The 14,733-nt window shown below is 42.2% G+C and overlaps 1 non-coding gene across 1 annotated transcript; it reads left to right on the top strand.

Annotated features, from left to right (window-relative positions):
• Positions 1-5,552: 5,552 nt before the first annotated feature.
• TRNAL-AAG (transfer RNA leucine (anticodon AAG)) lies at positions 5,553-5,634 on the top strand. The gene has a single exon. It is a non-coding gene; the product is annotated as a tRNA-Leu (tRNA).
• The last annotated feature ends 9,099 nt before the right edge of the window (positions 5,635-14,733 follow it).

Below are 14,733 nucleotides of genomic sequence, written 5' to 3'. Positions count from 1 at the left end.
TGTTTCCCCATCTATTTGCCATGAAGTGATGGGACCAGATGCCATGATCTTAGTTTTCTGAATGTTGAGCTTTAAGCCAACTTCTTCACTCTCCTCTTTCACCTTCATCAAGAGGCTCTTTAGTTCTTCTTCACTTTCTGCCATTAGGGTGGTGTCATCTGCATACCTGAGGCTGGGAAAAGTACAAAAGGAAACTTCAAGTTTCCCTTAATTCAGTCCTTCAGGCTGTGAATTTAGAGATTGGGGCCCTTGGTCTCTGTGCAGCCACAAAACATATCAGTGGTTTGTCGACATCCACTCACTGCCCTCAACATCTTCAACTCTCAGGCCTTCAGTGGAAAATCTACAAGTCATTTTGAACTTTCCTTGCTTTCTATTCAGTGTTCAATGTAACCTCGGTAACCTGGAATTGGCCCTAGTGGGAGTATTTATATACCAATATTTAGCTTCTAGTCAAGGCTATGGTTTTTCCAGTGGTCATGTATGGATGTGAGAGTTGGACTGTGAAGAAAGCTGAGTGCTGAAGAATTGACGCTTTTGAACTGTGGTGTTGGAGAAGACTCTTGAGAGTCCCTCGGACTGCAAGGAGATCCAACCAGTCCATTCTGAAGGAGATCAGCCCTGGGATTTCTTTGGAAGGAATGATGCTAAAGCTGAAACTCCAGTACTTTGGCTACCTCATGTGAAGAGTTGACTCATTGGAAAAGACTGATGCTGGGAGGGATTGGGGGCAGGAAGAGAAGGGGACAACAGAGGATGAGATAGCCGGATGGCATCACTGACTCGATGGACGTGAGTCTGAGTAAACTCTGGGAGTTGGTGATGGACAGGGAGGCCTGGCGTGCTGCGATTCATGGCGTCACAAATAGTCGGACAGGACTGAGCAACTGAACTGAACTGAACTGAACTGAACTGAACTGAACTGAACAAATAAATACTGGGGGAGTTTTCCTGGAGTACCAGTTGTTAAACATTTACCAGCACATCACTGCCTTAAACATCCTTCATTTCTACCCCGTAAGTGTACTTTCATACTTCTCATCCGTCTCTTTGTCTATGTCTCTGTCTCATCCACACACATTGGCTCACACTGTTCTGTTTTCCCACCTAAAAGGGTTCTGTTTGTTGTTGCTGTTGTTCAGTCATTAGGTCATGTCCAACCTGCCAGGCTCCTCTGTCCATGGGGTTTTCCAGGTAAGAACACTGGAGTGGGTTGCCATTTCCTTTTCCAGGTGATCTTCCCAACCCAGGGATCGAACCCACATCTCCTGCATTGGCAGGTGAATTCTTTACCACTGAGCCACCTGGGAAACCCCCAGAGTTCTGTGTCACCTTCCAAATGAGCTCCATGTCCTCAGGCTGATTTAATTCCCTCAGTCATATGATCCACAGCTACTATGAATATTCCTGCACTGCTTCCCATTTGTTGACTTCATATATTGACTTTCCAAGTTTTATGAGAAAGCCTGGAAAACTCTTTTCCCCCAGCCTCACCCCTCACTTCCTTCAGGCTTTTGCTCAAATGTCACCTTCTCAGTGAGACCCTCCTTAAGTTTCCTCCTGCTCTCAGATGGGAGAGATGCCTGCTGGGAGGGCAACCATCTTCTGGCAGATGGTGATGCTGGGAGGGTGGACAGTCAGTACAACCTAGCTAGGAATACCGTGAGCAAAGGCAGGGCTGTTTAACCAATGACCCCAGGGGCTGCCTCTGGTTGCCTGGCAATGAATTGGGAACAATGGTTGCTTCTCTCCCCGTGGGAGAATCAGCCAGTGTTCCCAGGTGCTAGGAGGCTGGCGTTCCCAGCTGACACCCACACAGAAAATGTTTCTTCTCCTCATGCAAGTCTGTTCTCACGCTCCCTCTATGAACAGAAACAGCACAGACACTGGGGCCCCTTCTGGAGCACAGCCGCTCTGTGCATCAGGCTGTTCCCTTCCCTGACGTGTGACTCAGAGCTGCAGGGAAGCAGGCACCATACATCGGCTGACTTCTGTCCATGAGTTCCAGCAGACACAAGCCACACTGTGCCTGCCGACCAGAAGTAGGAAGACCTGTTAGGAGGAGTTAATGACCTCTAGGGGTGGGGGTCAGTGGAAAGGAGTGTATCTGCACAGCTTACATTAACAGCTAAGGTTGCACTTTTTATTCACTATTCTAACCACTTGAGTCTCATCTTCCCAAACGCTCTCCATGAAAACTACACACCATCAGCTCTTTCTGAAATTTTTCATTTAACCCTTTGTATTTCCCCACATCCTTTCTTTTGTCTGATCTTTTCCCTGTCTCTTTCCTCTCTGTACAGCATTAATGAATTTCTAAGGAGCACTTTTTTTAAAGTACCTTGTTTTCACACTAAGTGGTCTGTGCTGAAATATGTAGAGACTCTCCCACGGCCACTCTCCACGAATGCCCCAGTGGGACCCAGTCACGAAGGAAATACAAGCTCAGCTGGGGTTGCCAGTCTTGGCATCTGTGTTTTGTTGTCTCAGAGCAGTTCTCTGGCTCCATCAGTAGGAACCATCCTGCTTAGATGGCACCTGTGACACAGAAGCTATGCCTCAGAATCAGACAGCTATTCATTGTTATCCAAATTTACTGCTAGCTATCTATACTAGAGTTGGATTGGTTGGAATGTGGTTTCTACCTCATTTCATTAGATTATAATGCTCACTCTATAAATAAAATAGGCACTAACTGTATTTAATTACAGATTACCTAACTTGCTCAGTACATACATGTATCTGGCAAAATGCACGGATGGGGGAAGTGTGCCAATGAGAATAAGACACACAGAGCTGAATCAGCTTCATAGTGTTACTGAGAAGGCAAATGAGAGAATATAGGTAAAGACCTCAGAAGAGTGCCCAACACAAAGACATCGCTAAAAGAGGTAGTTGTTGTTTGCTGCTATTGTCATAACAACAATTATCTAATTATGCAATGAAACCAGTGCTCTAGTAGCCCAAAGAGCTAAAAACTGTCTTTTGAAGGCTCTGATTGCATTTGGTTACTTATTACTCTAATTTTATATTGTCCTTTGGTCTTTAACTAAAACATGCCCTTGTCTCACCAACATTTAGTGTCTCCCATTGGTCACATTTAGAGGAAGCCTAAAGAGCAATGGAGCCCAGGAAATGTAGTTTCTAGTGACATACAGCAGCTTCAGAGGTTAAACAGGAGAATGACAGAGACAATAAGAAATTCAAACAAATATTTCTGCAAATCTGATGCCTGTACATGAGACTTTGTATCTGTACTCAACCATAGGTACACTTCCATCTTTAAGTGCAGAAAGGATCAGAAATATAAAAAATTTTATTTAAAATTTTATTTTAAACATTTTAGGTGAGTTATGATATTCTGGGGAAGAAAGAAGTGGGGGATACAATTTTAAGAAAGCAAGAGAGCATTTGATTTTAAACAATTTTCTCCTTTTTTTGTACTCAACACAAATGAAATGACTGCAACTTTGAAGACTGGTTGTTTTGAGTTCCGGAACAGTGTGAAATAATAAGAATAAAAACATCGATTTGGCTATCCATAAAGTCTCAGCTTTTCAACACTGTGCAACCTTGAGCAAATTATTGTCCCTTTTCATCTTCAGCTTCCTTGTTTGGAAAAGAGAACCGATGATGATCACCCAACTCAGAGGACAGAAGTGAAGGTTAAGTGGGAACAATGGGCTTGGTACATATGTTGGTGCTATGCATGCTCAGTCACTCAGTTGTGCCTGACTCCTTGTGACCCCATGGACTTCTTTGTCCATGAAATTTTCCAGGCAAGAATACTGGAGCAAGTTTCTATTTCCTACTCCAGGGGATCTTCCTGGTATATAACAGACACTAAAAATGATGCCTTCTCTTTCCTTTATGTCCCCTTTTATGTCTTTGGTTTATCCCGGTGATAGGGGCAGAGTAAATGGACAAAGTAGGTGATTAAATAGTTGTTCCCACTGCTGCTGCTGCTGCTGCTAAGTCGCTTCAGTCGTGTCCGACTCTGTGCGACCCCATAGACGGCAGACCACCAGGCTCCCCCATCCCTGGGATTCTCCAGGCAAGAACACTGGAGTGGGTTGCCATTTCCTTCTCCAATGCATGAAGGTAAAAAGTGAAAATGAAGTTGCTCACTCGTGCCCGACTTTTCGCGACCCCATGGACTGCAGCCTACCAGGCTCCTCCATCCAAGGGATTCTCCAGGCAAGAGTACTGGAGTGGGGTGCCATTGCCTTCTCACTATTGGACTATAAATAGACGAAATATAGGAGACCCCTGCAACTTAATGATTACTCAGCAAAGCAGGTTTTCTTGACCACAAAACCAAGCAGGCTTGCTTAGGAACAAAATCAGGCAACAGAGCATGGGATATGTCCCAAACAATAAAACAATGGTGCCATGAGACCCACATCCTGCCCAGTGAGCTGAATAAGTTAATGACCCCTAGGACATACCCTCTGAACACATTAAAAAATAATAATAATTTTTAGACAGAGTTTGACCATGTATGGACAAAGGAAAAAAAAAAACCAACAAACTCCCCTGCTCAACCTGGAGCAAGAGCTGATGATGGAATCATGACATCTACTCAAGAAAGACAAAGAAGTTCTTCCTCCCTCTCCGTCCCACGTCTCCTTTGATTATAAAACTGTAGCCTAGGAAGGCTTTGAGGCACAGCACTTCCTTGCCCACCCGCTTGGGCCACCAGCCTCACAAGTAAATCAATTCTTACCTATCACTTTGCCTCTCACTGAATTCTTTTCTGCATGAATACAGAAAGGACTGTAGTACTGGAGCTCTTTGGAGCCCCTGAAAAGACACCCATCTGTTTCATCTGGATTATCTGTTACCTATTGCTGCATCCAGATTTAGCAGCTTCAGGACGTGAGTTCAGGTAAGCTGGGTTCTCTGGATCTCTCACATCTCTCATTTAGGATGTGGCCAGGCCTACAGTCATCTCAAAGCTCAGTATGGTATTGATCCACTTGCAAACCCATGCACATGGGTGTTGGCTGGACTCAGTTCCTCAAGGGCTCTTAGAAGTCCTCAAGTCCTTTGTTGGTTGTTTCTTGTCATGTGGCAGCTCATTACTTGGCAACTGACTTTCCTCCGAGGAAATGTGCAAGTGAGAGAGTGCAAGTGGGAGCCCAAGATAGAAGCCACAACCCTTTGGAAACTAATCTCAAAAATGACACATCATAGCTTTTGACATGTTCTATTTGTCAGAAGCAAGTCACCAGATCAGCACACACTCACGAACAGGGGATAACCCAGGAGTATGAATCCTCCAAAGCAAGGATCATTGGGGTTCTGCCAGAGGATCTGGGTATCACACCTAAGTAAAAGAAGGTGAAACTGTCTTCTTGATCCAGAGTGTTTAAAAATGGAAGTGTACCTGTGGTTGGGCACAGATGCACTGTCTCTTGCTCAGACATCAGATTTGCAGAAATACTGGTTTGAATTTCTGACTGTTTTCCATCATTTGCCTGTTTTCCCTCCAAGTCGGCTGTATGTCATGGGAAACTACATTGCCCAGGCTCCCATGCTCACTCAGAAGTGGTAGTGTGGCCGAGCGGTCTAAGGCGCTGGATTAAGGCTCCAGTCTCTGCGGGGGCGTGGGTTCGAATCCCACCACTGCCAAAATTTTTAGAATTTCCCTGTGGCTCAAACGATTAAGAACCTGCCTGCGATGCAGAAGACCAGGGTTCGATCCCTGAGTTGGAAAGTTCCTCTGGCAAAGGGAATGGTAATCCACCCCACTATTCTTGCCTGGAGACTCCCATAGACAGAGAAGTCTGGTGGGCCACAGTCTGTGGGATCACAAAGAGTCGGACACGACTGAGCAACTAACACACACAGCACAATGAAGGCCATATGTGAAGAGCCCACAGGTGACACTATTGGTTTCCCCGGTGGCTCAGATGGTAAAGCGTCTGCTTGCAATGCGGAGGACCCCGGTTCAGACCCTGGGTCGGGAAAATCCCTTGGAGAAGGAAATGGCAACCCACTCCAGTACCTGCGTCTGGAAAATCCCATGGACAGAGGAGCCTGGTAGGTTATACAGTTCATGGGGTCACAAAGACTCAGACACGAGTGAGTGACTTCACTTTTTTTATTGCTCACTGGTTTCCAGTAGACTTGACCAATGGGAAGCACTGATAGAACATGTTGGTGAGACCAAGATATTTCTCCCCTTCTTGTTTTGGTTCCTGGGAAAACCCTGGAATTTCTCCTTCCTGAGATCCAGCCTCCTGATCCTGTATGGCTGCTAGAGTGTATAGCTCTCCACTAGAGAGCTGATCACTTGGTGGTCTCAGCTCCTATCTCACCAGCTTGTGTCATTTCAGCTTCACTGGGGAGCCCATCCCAACCTCTGGATGATGGTGGCACCTCTTTCTCTTTGTCCCTCTAGCTCTTGGAGAAGTGGCAACTTCTTACTGCTGCTTATTTTTTGTTACTCTTTATCTTTCTTTCAGAGAAAGCAATGGCAACCCACTCCAGTACTCTTGCCTGGAAAATTCCATGGACGGAGGAGCCTGGTAGGCTGCAGTCCATGGGGTCGCAAAGAGTCGGACACGACTGGGCAACTTCACTTTCACTTTTCACTTTCATGCATTGGAGAAGGAAATGGCAACCCACTCCAGTGTTCTTGCCTGGAGAATTTCAGGGACAGGGGAGCCTGGTGGGCTGTCGTCTATGGGGATCGCACAGAGTCGGACACGACTGAAGCGACTTAGCAGCAGCAGCAGCAGCAGCATCTTTCTTTTGGTTTCTTAACTCTTCCATGATCTGTTTATCTAATTACTGCTATTAGATTCCTCCTATGTGAACCCCTAGAACAATTTTTTAACTAGCCTGTACTAATAGAGTGACAGACAGTGGGGCTGAACCCAACTGATTAACATTGGTCTTTCCTGAGCAACTCATATACAGAGCTGTGTTTGCAGCATTTTCTAAAATGTTTGTGGTACCCAGTATCTGCCCTGGGAAATCTATCTGGGAAAGATAGAAAGCAGGAAGAGAAGGGGACAACAGAGGACGAGATGGTTGGATGGCATCACTGACTCAATGGACATGAGTTTGAGCAAACTCCAGGAGATGGTTGACGAGAAAGCCTGATGTGCTGTAGTCCATGTGGTTGCAAAGAGATGAACATGACTGAGTAACCAGACAAGAACAAAAATATCTGCCCTAGCACTCACACTGGCTGTATGGAGGGTGGTTTGTTCCAGGATGCAGCTTCACCACTGTAGGTTCAAGATTCATGTTTTACAAAGGAAGAACCTTTATGACATCTGTGGTCTCTTAAACCCCTGAATATTAAGAGCTCCAGAATTTCTCCACAGGGAAAGTTTAGGAACCACATTTTGGTTGAGAAGTGTATGGAGACACTTTATGTGAGACCAGTATTGGGTGATAGTAGAAAAGGAAGAAAATCTAAAAGCGTGAATTGTCCACATCACAGAAAAAGTGGGTAATTGATGAAATAAAGGGAAAGCTGATGGCTTATGGTGAATGATGTTGGATTCATGATCTCCGAAGAAGATTTAGCTTCAGGACCAGGGACCAGGCTTAATCACTCAAGAGCTTTTGTATAGCAGAGTTTTATTAAAGTATAAAAAGGGACAGAGAAAGCTTCTGACATAGACATCAGAAGGGGGACAGAGTGCCCCCTCACTAGTCTTGGCAAGGGAGTTACATACTTTTTAAATTGGTTATTACAATAAACCAGAAAAAGTCTCAAGGTTGTAAAGATCTTACTAGGACACACTCCCATAATTTACATTTTAAGATGACAGGATTAGAACTAATAGAAAGATTGGGCTTCCCAGGTGGCTCAGATGGTAAAGTGACTGCCTGCAATGCCAGAGATCTGGGTTCGATCCCTGGGTCAGAAAAATCACCTGGAGAAGGAAATGGCAACCCACTTCAGTACTCTTGCCTGGAAAATTCCATGGATGGAAGAGCCTGGTAGGCTACAGCCCATAGTGTCGCAGAGTCAGACACCACTGAGCGACTTCATTTTCACTTTCACCAGACCCACTCCCATAATATACATTTTAACAGGATTAGTCAGAAGGTTCTCAAAGAGAAACATGTCCTCAAGCAGGATACATTGTTGTTATATAACCCTTAGTGAAAGTCACTCAGTTGTGTCCGACTCTTGTGACCCCATGGATCCAATGGACTGTAGCCCACAAGGTTCCTCTGTCCATGGGATTCTCCAGGCAAGAATACTGGAGTGGGTTGCCATTTTCTTCTCTATGGGGATCTTCCCGATCCAGGAATCAAACCCATGTCTTCTGCATTGCAGGCAGATTCTTTACTGACTGAGCTAGAAGAGAAGCCCTATATAATCCTTAGTACAGAGTTTAAACTGAGTTGTTTTGTTGGGTAATCATCAGCTCCCGGCTTAAAGTAAAAAAAAAGTTTGTCCTTCTCTCCTCCTTGAGAACTCCAGACCCCTTACTCCTCCTCGAGAGCCCCAGACCCCTTGTTCCTCCTCGGGGACCCTGGACTTGTTGTCAACCTGCCTAGGAATTGACTCTCAAAGCTACTGTGGATTATGCTAGGACTTCATAAATTATGTTGTCCTACAAATTGTTCCGTTTCCTACTGCATCCCCCTTTCTTTCTACCCTACCCCAAACCTCAAGAATACTCGGTCTGCAACTTTAAGAAATTTACTAAATTCTATTTCTCATGTTTCTTTCTATCCCACCACAAACCTGAAGCACTAAAGAATAGTGCTTAGAAATAAAGCTTTAAAATATAAAAGTGAAATTTCACTGTATGTGCTATAAAAACAATTTCTAAAGGATGGTGGAATTAGTCAACGGAATTATCTTATCAAGAGAAGAGACAGCACAGGTATTATCTCTTAGTTTAAATTCCTGGGCAAGTTGCTTAACTTCTTTGGATGCAATTTTGTCCTTTGGAAAATGGTGATAATAATAGCACATAAGTTTATCATAAGAATTAAGTGACTAAGCATTTTTAAAGTGCTTAGAACAGTGCCTACCACATTGTATTTACTCTATGGTAAACTTTATAAGTATGTTGCAATATTCTAAATTGTAACTGACTATACTGATATTGTAACTGTTATAAATTATACTGGAATATCATGATTACTGTAAGTCTGGAAAATTTACATAAAAGCAAGTATGAGAGAAAGAAGATTGGTGATTCCCTAGAAAAAGAAGAGTTTGTAGAATGGTAACTTGTTCAGTGTTTCTTTTCCACAGAACACTGTACACAAGCGTCCTCAGGGTGGTGGAACTGACTGGGAGACTACTGCTGGATGAAAATATCCCTTACTCTAACTCTATACTCAAAAAACATCCTCTGATCTGTATTTTGGTCTCCTGATCATAATACAGTGGTGGCTCAGACAGTAAAGAATCTGCCTGCAATGCAGGAGACCTGGGTTCAATCCCAGGGTTAGCAAGATCCCCTGAAGGAGCGCATGGCAACCCACTCAGTATTCTTGCCTGAAGAATCCCCATGGATAGAGGAGCCTGGTGGGCCATAGTCCATGGGGTCACAAAGAGTCGGACATGACTGAAGACTAAGGACAGCACACAGCACAGACCAGAAAGTAAATACACCTCTGATAAACTAATTAACATCATGGCTTACAAACTCAGTTCACAGGAACTTAGGTTGGTTAATAGATAAAATAGATACATAGGGTTGTTTACTATGTCTCAGTGTTATAAACACTTTAAAAACACTTTATCAAATCTTAAGGTACTCCTACTGATTAGATAATTGTTGTGTCAGTTAGATTCTGCTAGATTAGATAACAAACAACCCGCAAAACATGGTGGATAACAACAGCAAGGGTTATTTCAGGTTCACATTGTATTTTTTTTATAGATCAGCTGTGGCTCTGCTCCACATTTTCTTCATGGAGGGACCCAGACTTAAGGAAGATGACATAAAGAGATCTCACTGCTTGTAAAGATTCTGCTGGTATCCACCTCACTTCTACTCACATTTTATCACCTCACTTCTACTCACATTTTATCAACCAAAGCAACTCCCATAGTGATGACTGATGTTGAGGTGATGTAGTCCTCATAGGGGCAGGCATATTATAAATCCATATCAATGAGCAAGGATGTATAATCTTCCCCAAAGTGAAGTGAAGGTGAAGTCGCTCAGTTGTGTCTGACTCTTCGTGACCCCATGGACTGCAGCCTACCAGGTTCCTCCGTCCATGGGATTTTCCAGGCAAGAGTACTGGAGTCGGGGGCAGGGTGGTGGTGGTGGTGCCATCACATCCTCCCCAAAGGGTAGCAAAATATTGGGAGTAAAAGTGAAATCTATTAAAATCTATCCTCATCCAGATTTTAAACATGAGAAACAGTATTTAGTAAATGTCTAACAGTTGCAAGCCGAGTAAGTGCTAGAATTGGGGTCTGAAATGAAGTTGTTTGTCGCCAGGACAGTGATAGCCAGAGAGTCCAATGTGGCCCTGGAAATTCTCATCTGATATGCAACCACTTGTCCATACAACTAAATTAAATAGGACTGAACTATGGAACTAAGAGAATATTGTGATTTCTGAACTTCTGTCACAAAAGATACTATGACTTCAATTTTGCCCTCTCTTGGATCACTCATTCCTGTGGAAGTCAGCTGTGATGGATTGAGCCCTGCAGCAGCTCAGTCAACAGGTACATGTGCCCAGGAACTGAGGCCTTTTGCCAACAGCCAAAACTGACTTGCTCGCCATGTAAGCCATGTGAGAATTGGCTCTCTTATTCTCAAGCAAGTTTTCAGGTGACTCTTCCAAAGTAAATATGACTCCAATCTTATCAGAGATCTCACATCAAAACCAACTGGTTAAGTCACCCCCAAATTCTTGACCCATGGAAACTGTGTGAGATAATACATGCTAGTTATTATTTTAAACTATTAAATTCATGCAGCAATAGAGAACTATACAAGAGTGTGTCTAATTGTCATGCCAAACTGCAGCTATTTATGAATTAACAATCCTCTGTAAATGGATAAACCTTACATTTACAAGCCAGCAAGTGCATGAAGTTTAGGGAGAATGGGGAGGGAAATGTAAAAGGATGGTGAGGAAATAATAGGAAGTAGTACAGATAAAGACAGAAAAGTAAAGAACGGAGAAAACATACACCAGCCTAAATGCAATCTGTTCTTGTTCATTGAACCATCTCTTTTGAAAACATCAGCAGCATCTTTGAATAAACAGATAGTGAAGGGATTAATTAGGAAAGTGATTTTGAGTCCACTATTAAGGTTAATGGAAAGGTAATTAATATCACTGAAGTCATTCTTTCTCAAAGGGTCCAGTTTCTAGACAGGAAGAGCTTGCCAGGATTAAGAGATCTGTGTTTTGATTCAAGAGTATATATGTAGACACTTATGTTTGATATTCTTAAGCTCTTCTGGGCCAAGAAAGGATAAAAATCCTCCATCCCATCCCCAAATCCAAACTACTCTTCACCTGCACCTTCTGCAAGGACATTTTCTCTCCAGGTACCATAGAATTCCCTGTCTGGCAGTCCAGGGATGAGTCACTAACCTCTCTCAGGCTTTCATTTTGAAACAATGATGGGTTCCTGGAGTTTCCATATGCTTCAACATCCAAATTAAGTTTAGAAGCATTTATTAGATTGACTCTTTCCATATTTTTTGTTTTGGTTTTATTGATTTAATCAGCCTTAGGCCAGTGTAGAACAATTTAACTGAGTTTAAAGTGTAAAATGTGTGTGGGTTGTTGTATAATGTAAAATATATATATGAGAATTGAAATATATACATATTCTACAAGATAGAAAGAGATTAAGATCACCTTTTAAACTACACCTTCAATCTGCTGACTGAGACCTATTATTTATGAAATCAACTTCTTTGGTTGCAATCATCTTTACTGAACTTAAATAGAGAAGAGAGGAGAGGGAATAGATGAGAAGAATAAACAGCAGAGCAAATTTCATTTAAAAGGGATATCTATTACTTCCTCAAAAGCTCAGTTAGGGCAAGCATGAGTACACGTGAGTGTGACTGTATAATGAAAAACGTGTTTTTTAATGTAGGTTATAGTCAAAAAGAGTTCTTAAAAAAATAAGTAACTGGCCAGCTAATAAACCACCAAGGAAGCCCTGATCAGTTATTTCTTAAAACGTTCCTTGGTTCGAAATTGTCTGCCTTTCTCATCCTGCATTTTGCCAGGAAATATCACAAAAACAATGAAGTATCCTTTTCAATGCAAGGAGTTCATGGTGTTGATGTGTCTACTACTTGTGAGGTTTACCTTACTCAATTAAGGTGGCATCCAGGTTTCTCTACTATAAATTTATTTCCTCTCTCTTGTACTAGAGAGACATCGTGAGGAAGATACTTTGAGACTATACAAATCCTGATTTCTCATTCAAATTTCATTCAATTTTAGCTTCCACCTCTTGATTTTAACTTAACTGCAACAAGGAAAAGTTGTCTGTTTTCCTTATGTATGTATGTTATCTATGCATATATATTTTAACCTGTGAGTTAAAATCCAATATAATCTATGTGTATTTTATTTCTCAAATCATACTAGCTTTAGACTGGCTTGCAATGTTTTTCAACAATTTTTCATTTTATTTTAAGCAACTTCCTATTTTCTGGCACCACAAAATATTCCTAGTCCACCCTGTATTTTTCATACTCCAGTCTTGGAGCCAATCCCTTCTCCAGGGGCCCCTGGGTTCTTTAATTGAAGAATGATGCTTAAAAACCAAAGATCATGTGCCAAGTGTGCTAATTCCTACTAGGCTATAACTGCTTTTAGGTCCTCTCCACTGACAGAGCAAGGAAGTATATGTGTATGTTAACCCATGCACATGCACATTCTTCTAGGTTTCTGTATCTATAAAACTGTCGATGTATTTTAAAATTTAACTTTATACTACTACTTCTGATCTTAATCTAGCACAAGTGTCATTTTAGCCAAATATGTCTTTTTCCACTAGTGAGAACACTGGATCTCACTTTCTATATTGTATTTACTTCTTTATTCAATTCTAGTTGACACATAGTAATTTCAGAATTGCTAATCCCTATCTTTGTGCTAACACTATTGCATTGCAACCTTTATATCTACCTACTTTTGTCTTATCCTTGTAGTATCCAATCAAGATTCTGTTTTCTACAGTTACTTAAGTTAATTTTAATCCTTCCAAATCCCTTTAGTGTTATTAATACATTTTGGTTCATTTGTTAGTGCTTATATTCCATTCTGAGTTCCCCCATTCCTATTACTTTTAATAATGTGATTGTTTTGCTGGTATATGAAATATTACTATTGTTGTAAGACTCACTGTTATACAAAAAGACATACTCAGAAAACTGTCACTGACTCTTCATCACTATGACTCTGCTCCCATTCCTCCCTTTTTCCCATTCCCTTCTAATCCCCACTCCCAGAGATAACAATTCTCTTTCATTTTTTGTTTTTTCTTCCTGTATATCTTTTGCACAAACGAACAAAAAAATGTATTTTCTTGTGCCTTCATCATTCCTTTACAGAGGGAATCATACTATGGATACTCTTGCATTTGACTTTTCACTTAACCATCTATCCTGGAATTCATTCCTTAATGGCTCACAGAGATTGTCCTTATTCATTTTTGTAGGTGCATATTACCCAACTGTGCATATGTGTCCTAATTTATTCACATTTTTATGTGAATATTAACATTAACTCCAATATTTTACAGTTCCAAACAATGCTGCAAACTTGGGTATGCCCTCTCCCAATATTTTGTTGAATTAAATAAAAAGAATAACAATTTATAATATATATCCTACTTTAAGAAAAATTTTCCAGAAAAGCTCTGTAGCAAAAGCCAAGATAATGTGACTCTTCAGTTCAGTTCAGTTCAGTCGCTCAGTCATGTCCGACTCTTTGTGACCGCATGAATCACAGCACACCAGGCCTCCCTGTCCATCACCAACTCCCGGAGTTCACTCAGACTCACATCCATCGAGTCAGTGATGCCATCCAGCCATCTCATCCTCTGTCGTCCCCTTCTCCTCCTGCCCCCAACCCCTCCCAGCATCAGAGTCTTTTCCAATGAGTCAACTCTTCGCATGAGGTGGACAAAGTACTGGAGTTTCAGCTTTAGCATCCTTCCTTCCAAAGAAATCCCAGGGATGATCTCCTTCAGAATGGACTGGTTGGATCTCCTTGCAGTCCAAGGAACTCTCAAGAGTCTTCTCCAACACCACAGTTCAAAAGCATCAATTCTTCGCTGCTCAGCCTTCTTCACAGTCCAACTCTCACATCCATACATGACCACAGGAAAAACCATAGCCTTGACTAGACGGACCTTAGTTGGCAAAGTAATGTCTCTGCTTTTGAATATGCTATCTAGGTTAGTCATAACTTTTCTTCCAAGGAGTAAGCATCTTTTAATTTCATGGCTGCAGTCACCATCTGCAGTGATTTTGAAGCCCCCCCCCCCAAAAGTCTGACACTGTTTCCACTGTTTCCCCATCTATTTCCCATGAAGTGATGGGACCGGATGCCATGATCTTCGTTTTCTGAATGTTGAGCTTTAAGCCAACTTTTTCACTCTCCTCTTGCACTTTCATCAAGAGGCTTTTTAGTTCCTCTTCACTTTCTGCCATAAGGGTGGTGTCATCTCCATATCTGAGGTTACTGATATTTCCCCCAGCAATCTTGATTCCAGCTTGTGTTTCTTCCAGTCCAGCA

The sequence above is a fragment of the Ovis canadensis genome, chromosome 20 (assembly GCF_042477335.2).
Source record: "Ovis canadensis isolate MfBH-ARS-UI-01 breed Bighorn chromosome 20, ARS-UI_OviCan_v2, whole genome shotgun sequence".
Taxonomy (NCBI): Eukaryota; Metazoa; Chordata; class Mammalia; order Artiodactyla; family Bovidae; genus Ovis; species Ovis canadensis.
Note: the sequence above shows the minus strand (reverse complement) of the source record. Positions and strands in the feature narration are given on the sequence as shown.